This window comes from Rhincodon typus, chromosome 46, assembly GCF_021869965.1.
Source record: "Rhincodon typus isolate 14 chromosome 46, sRhiTyp1.1, whole genome shotgun sequence".
NCBI classification, from domain to species: domain Eukaryota; kingdom Metazoa; phylum Chordata; class Chondrichthyes; order Orectolobiformes; family Rhincodontidae; genus Rhincodon; species Rhincodon typus.
In genome coordinates, this window is record NC_063377.1 from 8,640,078 (window position 1) to 8,645,706 (window position 5,629).

Here is a 5,629-nt window from a genome sequence, read left to right on the forward strand (position 1 = left end):
TTCAGCAACACTCCCCAGGACCTTACCGTTAAGTGTATAAGTCCTGCCCTGATCTACCTTTGCAAAATCCAGCACCTCACATTTATTAAAATTAAACTCTTCAGCCCATTGGCCCATCTGATCAAAATCCTGGTGTACTCTGAGGTAACTTCTTCGCTGTCCACTGCACCTCCAACTTTAGTGTCATCTGCAAACTTACTAACCATACCTCCTATGTTCACATCCAAATCATGTATATAAATAATGAAAAGCAGTGGACCCAGCACCGATCCTTGTGGCACACCGCTGGTCACAGGCCTCCAGCCTGAGAAACAACCCTCCACCACCACCCTCTGTCTCCTACCTTCGTATCCAAATGGCTAGTTCTCCCTGTATTCCTCCCCACCTCTGTCTTCAACGGGCCACCCCTAATGCTAAGATGATGCCCCTCTGGTTCCTAGGCTGTCCCACACATGGGAGTAACAACCTCTCTGCATCTCTCCTGTCAATTTCCCCCTAAGAGAACATTTCAATAAGGTCACCTCTCAATCTTCTAACCTGTGAGGAGTGAAGGGGCCTGGGCCTGCTCAACCTCAGCTCATCAGACAGTGCCAAGGAAATTCCACAGTCCATCAATCCTCTCAGACAAGAATAAATCTGCCTTTGATGGGGAATTTGGCCTTTTTTCGACGCTCTGACCCTTGTTTTCGTCAGCCTGATTAAGATGAACAACCTCCCAAGATGCCCCCAACATCCTCGGGATTTCGTAAGTCTCAAAAAGATCTTTCTAAACTGGTGGGGGTATCGTCACAAGTTCTTTACTTGCGATCTAACCCCTCGAAAAGGAGGAAATCAGTTGACTTCCTCAGCTGAGGACGCTCAGGTTTGAGCCACAGAAGAAGCCGTGTGGTCAGAGAGTCCGCAAGAGAAGCTGTGAACCTCATGTTGGGCCTGACTTTTGTTGTCAGGGTTTGAGAGGAATGATGCATGTTATTGAGTAAAATGTGCCCACTCTCAGCCACCTCAAGTGCCCACTCTCTCTCTCCACGGAGGACGAGGAGCCGCCAGATCGGTGTGTGGGAGGCCCCACCAGGTCGAATAGCCTGTGACAGTGAATGGTGCTCACGGAAGCTGGTGCCGAGGTGGCAAGGGTTGGGGAGAAAAGAGGAAACAGAAGTTGCTGGAAAAGCTCAGCGGGTCTGGCAGCATCCACGAAGAGAAGAAAAAAAATAAAATCAGAGCTAAAGTTTCGGGTCCAGTGACCCTCCCTCAGCGCCCGCTGGTCGTGTGCCAATCCGCTGTAGTTCTGCCGCGATGCCACTCTCGGTGTGGAACAGAGTGGGAATGGAGGATCTGAGAGGCTATTGCTTGGAGCATCCATCTCTGGGCCTGGGTACGTAGCGATGCCAGTCACGTTCTTGCCAACACTTCTCCCGTTAGTCAACACCCCCACCCCACCTCCCACTAATCCCTTTGCTCCTTCCGTTAAAATATTCCCTGCTGCATCTTCCAGATTCCCGCCAGGACGAGGTACACCTCTTCGTCCATCAGGCCCTGGAACGGAGAAACAGATGCCATCATTCCTGCCTTGGAACGTTGCCCGCGGGAATCTCTGGGAACAGGGATTTTCAGAGCTGGGGCAGGCTGTTCGGCCCTCTGAGGCCGCCCCACCAGTCAATACTATCAGGGCTCAGTCCCCCGGTTCCCGCTTTCATTCTCACGCTACCCACCCACTGCCACCATGTCATTTGAGGCTTTACCATTGCCCTCGGTCACACCATTATCTCCCAGCGTCTAGCAAGACCCAGTCACAAACACATCTGGAGAGGTCTGTATCTAACCCCATGCTGTCCCTGTCCCTGGGAGTGTTTGATGGGGGGGACAGTGTAGAGGGAGTGTTACTCTGTATCTAACCCTGTGCTGTCCCTATCCTGGGAGTGTTTGATTGGGGACAGTGTAGAGAGAGCGTTACTTTGTATCTAACCCCGTGCTGTCCCTGTCCTGGGAGTGTTTGATGGGGGGGAACAGTGTAGAGGGAGTTTTCCTCTGTATCTAACCCTGTGCTGTCCCTGTCCCTGGAGTGTTTGATGGCCTGTAAGTTCCAGTCCTTATTTCCCAATGGTCAGAATGTAACTGTTCCATCTTGTCGCTGCCTTACCTGGGCTGCGTTGAGTAGGTGAGATCGGTAAGTTGAAATCACTTCTCTGTGATGTCTCTCTGCTTCCTGGTAGAGGGGCCAAAGAGACAGACGTTCAATAAATACAGCAGTTGGACCCACAAAATTCCCCTTCCACCTTCTCGCTTGCTGTACTGAGTCAGAGGTGATTTGGTGTCGTAATGTAGACAGGTCGGTTAAGAAGGCGTTTAGCACACTTGCCTTCATTGCTCAGACCTTTGAGTGTAGGAGTTGGGATGTCATGTTGAGGTTGTACAGGACATTGGTGAGGCCTCTTCAGGAGCACTGTGTCCAGTTCTGGTCGCCCTGTTATAGGAAGGGTATTATTAAGCTGGAGAGGGCCCAGAAAAGGTTTACCAGGTTTTTGCTGGGAATGGATGGTTTGAGTTATAAGGAGAGACTGGGACTTTTCCCCCTGGAGCGTAGGAGGTTGAGGAGTGACCTTATTGAGGTTTAGAAAATCATGAGGGGCATAGATAAGGCGAATTTTCCCTAGGGTTGGGAGACTTCAAGACTAGGGGGCATATTTTTAAGGTGAGTGGAGGGAAATTTAAAAACGACGTGAGGGGCAATTTGTTACACGGAGAGTGGTTCGTGTGTGGAATGAACTTCCTGAGGAAGGGGTGGATGTGTGTACAGTTACAACGTTTAAAAGACACTTGGATAAGTACATGGATAGGAAAGGTTTGGAGGGATGTGGGCCAGGAGCAGACAGGTAGGACTAGTTTAGTTTGGGATTATGGGTCAGCATGGACTGGTTGGGCCAAAGGGTCTGTTTCTGTGCTGTATGACTCTATAAGGGGACCCAAAACTGCCCACAGTGTTCCAGCTGTGGTCTGACTAGCGTTTTGTGTAGTTTTAGCCAAAACTACTAACTTTTATACTCCATTCTCTTCGAGATAAAGACCAACAGTCCATTTTCTTTTGCCCTCTGAACTTGTAATCCGCACTAAGACCCCTTATTCTTAACCTGTGTGCTATTTGGCTTGTCCTCACATTTTGCCACAGATATAGTCAGTGGCATTTTACCAGCAGGGTATTTATACCTGACGCAACAATAGTTAGCTTATCTAGGTCACATGGAATTCAGAGGGAGCTAGCCAATTGGATACAAAATTGGCTTGACTGTCGGAGACAGAGGGCAGTGGTTGTGGTGGAGGGTTGCTTTTCAGACTGGAGGCCTGTGACCAGTGGTGTGCCACAGGGATCGGTGCCGGGTCTACTACTTTTCATCATTTATACAAATGACTTGGATGTGAATATTGGAGGCGTGGTTAGTAAGTTTGCATTTGACACCAAAACAGGCGGTGTAGTGGACAGTGAGACAGGTTATCCCAGAGTACAACGGGAGCTTGATCAGCTGGGCCAAGGAGTGGCAGATGGAGTTTAATTTAGATAAATGCAAGATGCTGCATTTTGGAAAGGCAAATCAGGGCAGGACTTATACACTTAATGGTAAGGTCCTGGGGAGTGTTGCTGAACAAAGAGACCTTGGGGTACAGGTTCATAGTTCCTTGAAAGTGGAGTCACAGGTAGACAGGGCAGTGAAGAAGGTGTTTGGTACGCTTGCCTTTATTGGTCAGTGCATTGAGGATATGATTTGGGAGGGTCATGTTGCGGCTGTAAAGGACATTGGTGAGGCCGCTTTTGGAATACTGCGTGCAATTCTGGTCTCCCTGCTATTGGACTGATGTTGTTAAAATTGAAAGGGTTCAGAAAAGATTTGAGAGAGACTAGAGAGCTTTGAGTTATAGGGAGAGGGTGAATAGGTTGGGGCTATTTTCCCTGGACCTTATAGAGGTTTATAAAATCATGAGGGGCACAGATAAGGTGAAAAAGAAAGATATATCCCCAGAGTAGGGGAGTCCAAAACTAGAGGGCATAGGTTCAAGGTGAGAGGGGAAAGATTTAAAAGGGACCTGAGGGGTAACTTTTTCACACTGAGGGTGGTGCATGTATGGACTGAGCTGTCAGAGGAGGCTGGTACAATTACAACGTCTAAAAGGCATCTGGATGGGTACATGAATAGGAAGGGTTTAGAGGGATATGGGCCAAATGCTGGCAAATGGGACTGGATGAATTTAGGATATCTGGTCAGTGTGGACAAATTGGACCGAAGTTTCTGTTTCCATGCTGTACATCTCTATGACTCTCACAATATAGGAACAATACATGGGTTACAGAACACTGAAAAATTCAAAAGAGAACAGAGCCCTGCTCTGGTACTGAGCAATAGCCTTCCCCTCCCATATCATGCTGCATGTGGTCCCAGTAAGATGGAGACTGGAATCCATTTGTCTCAAAGATCATAGAATCCCTACAGTGGCCATTCAGCTCATGCCAACCCATTCTTATAACCCTGCATTTCCCATGCCTAACCCACCTAGCCTGCACATCCCTGGACACTATGAGCAATTTTGCCTGGCCAATCCACCCTAACTTGCACACTATGAGCAATTTAGCACGGCCAATCCACCCTAACCTGCACATCCCTGGGCACTACGGGGCAATTTAGCACGGCCAATCCACCCTAACCTGCACACCTTTGGTCTGTGGATGGAAGCCTGAACACCCAGAGGGACCCCACACAGACACAGGGAGAAAATGCAAACTCCACACAGACTGTCGCCCTCAGAGGATGGAGTCGAAGCTGGATCCCTGGCGCTGTGAGGCAGCTGTGCTAACCACTGAGCCACCCCAAAGATGTTGCGTTCAGTTAGATGTCAGACCTAACCCGACAGTCTCCTGTCATTTTAGTCTCTCCCACAAGGGGGAGATCCTCTCCACATATCCAGCGAATTGGGTCCCCTTCAGGATCTCAATAATATCCCCTCTCAATCTGCTAAAGTCCAACAGATAAACCTCAATCGAGGAAATTCTATTTTATTCTCTCCTCGAAAGGTCGACCCAGGAGAAGGTCAAAACGAACTGCTCCTGACTGCAAATATAAGGCCTGTTTTTTTCCAGACAAAACTGCACCCAATCTCCAGCCATAGTCTGACCCAGAACGTGCACAGTTGCAGTGAAGAAGGGTCTAGGCCTGAAACAGCAGCTTTCCTGCTCAGCCTGCTGTGTTCATCCAGCTCTGCACCTTGTTATCTCAGATTCTCCAGCATCTGCAGTTCCTGCTATCTCTGCAGTTAGACATGCCTACATTCCCATTTCATTCACTTGGTAATAATGGCCTCTTTCTGTGCCATAAGAGCGCACGTGTTTATTGTACATTTATGTGGACTAACCTTCAGTCGCTGTTCTGCACTTTCGCTTTTCTGTTGAAAGATCTCCTTTTCGTCACTGAGCCTCTGAATCACGCCCAGCATCTCCCGAATCTGCAAACAAACATATACCATTGCTCCCCAGCTCGAAGACAATTCCACTCCCACTCCCTCTCTCTGTGTGTGCCTCTGCCTTGGTTCAGGGAGTGAGTGTGATAAGCAAAGAATCCCTACACTATGGAAACACCAACCCTTGAAC

The 5,629-nt window shown here is 48.8% G+C and overlaps 1 long non-coding RNA gene across 1 annotated transcript; it reads right to left on the reverse strand.

Moving 5' to 3' along the window:
* Positions 1–317: 317 nt before the first annotated feature.
* On the reverse strand, positions 318–5,502 carry LOC125487887. The gene is made up of 3 exons (XR_007266142.1): positions 5,395–5,502; positions 2,138–2,203; positions 318–1,533 (listed from the first exon to the last, which is right to left on the reverse strand). It is a non-coding gene; the product is annotated as an uncharacterized LOC125487887 (long non-coding RNA).
* Between the last annotated feature and the right edge of the window lie 127 nt (positions 5,503–5,629).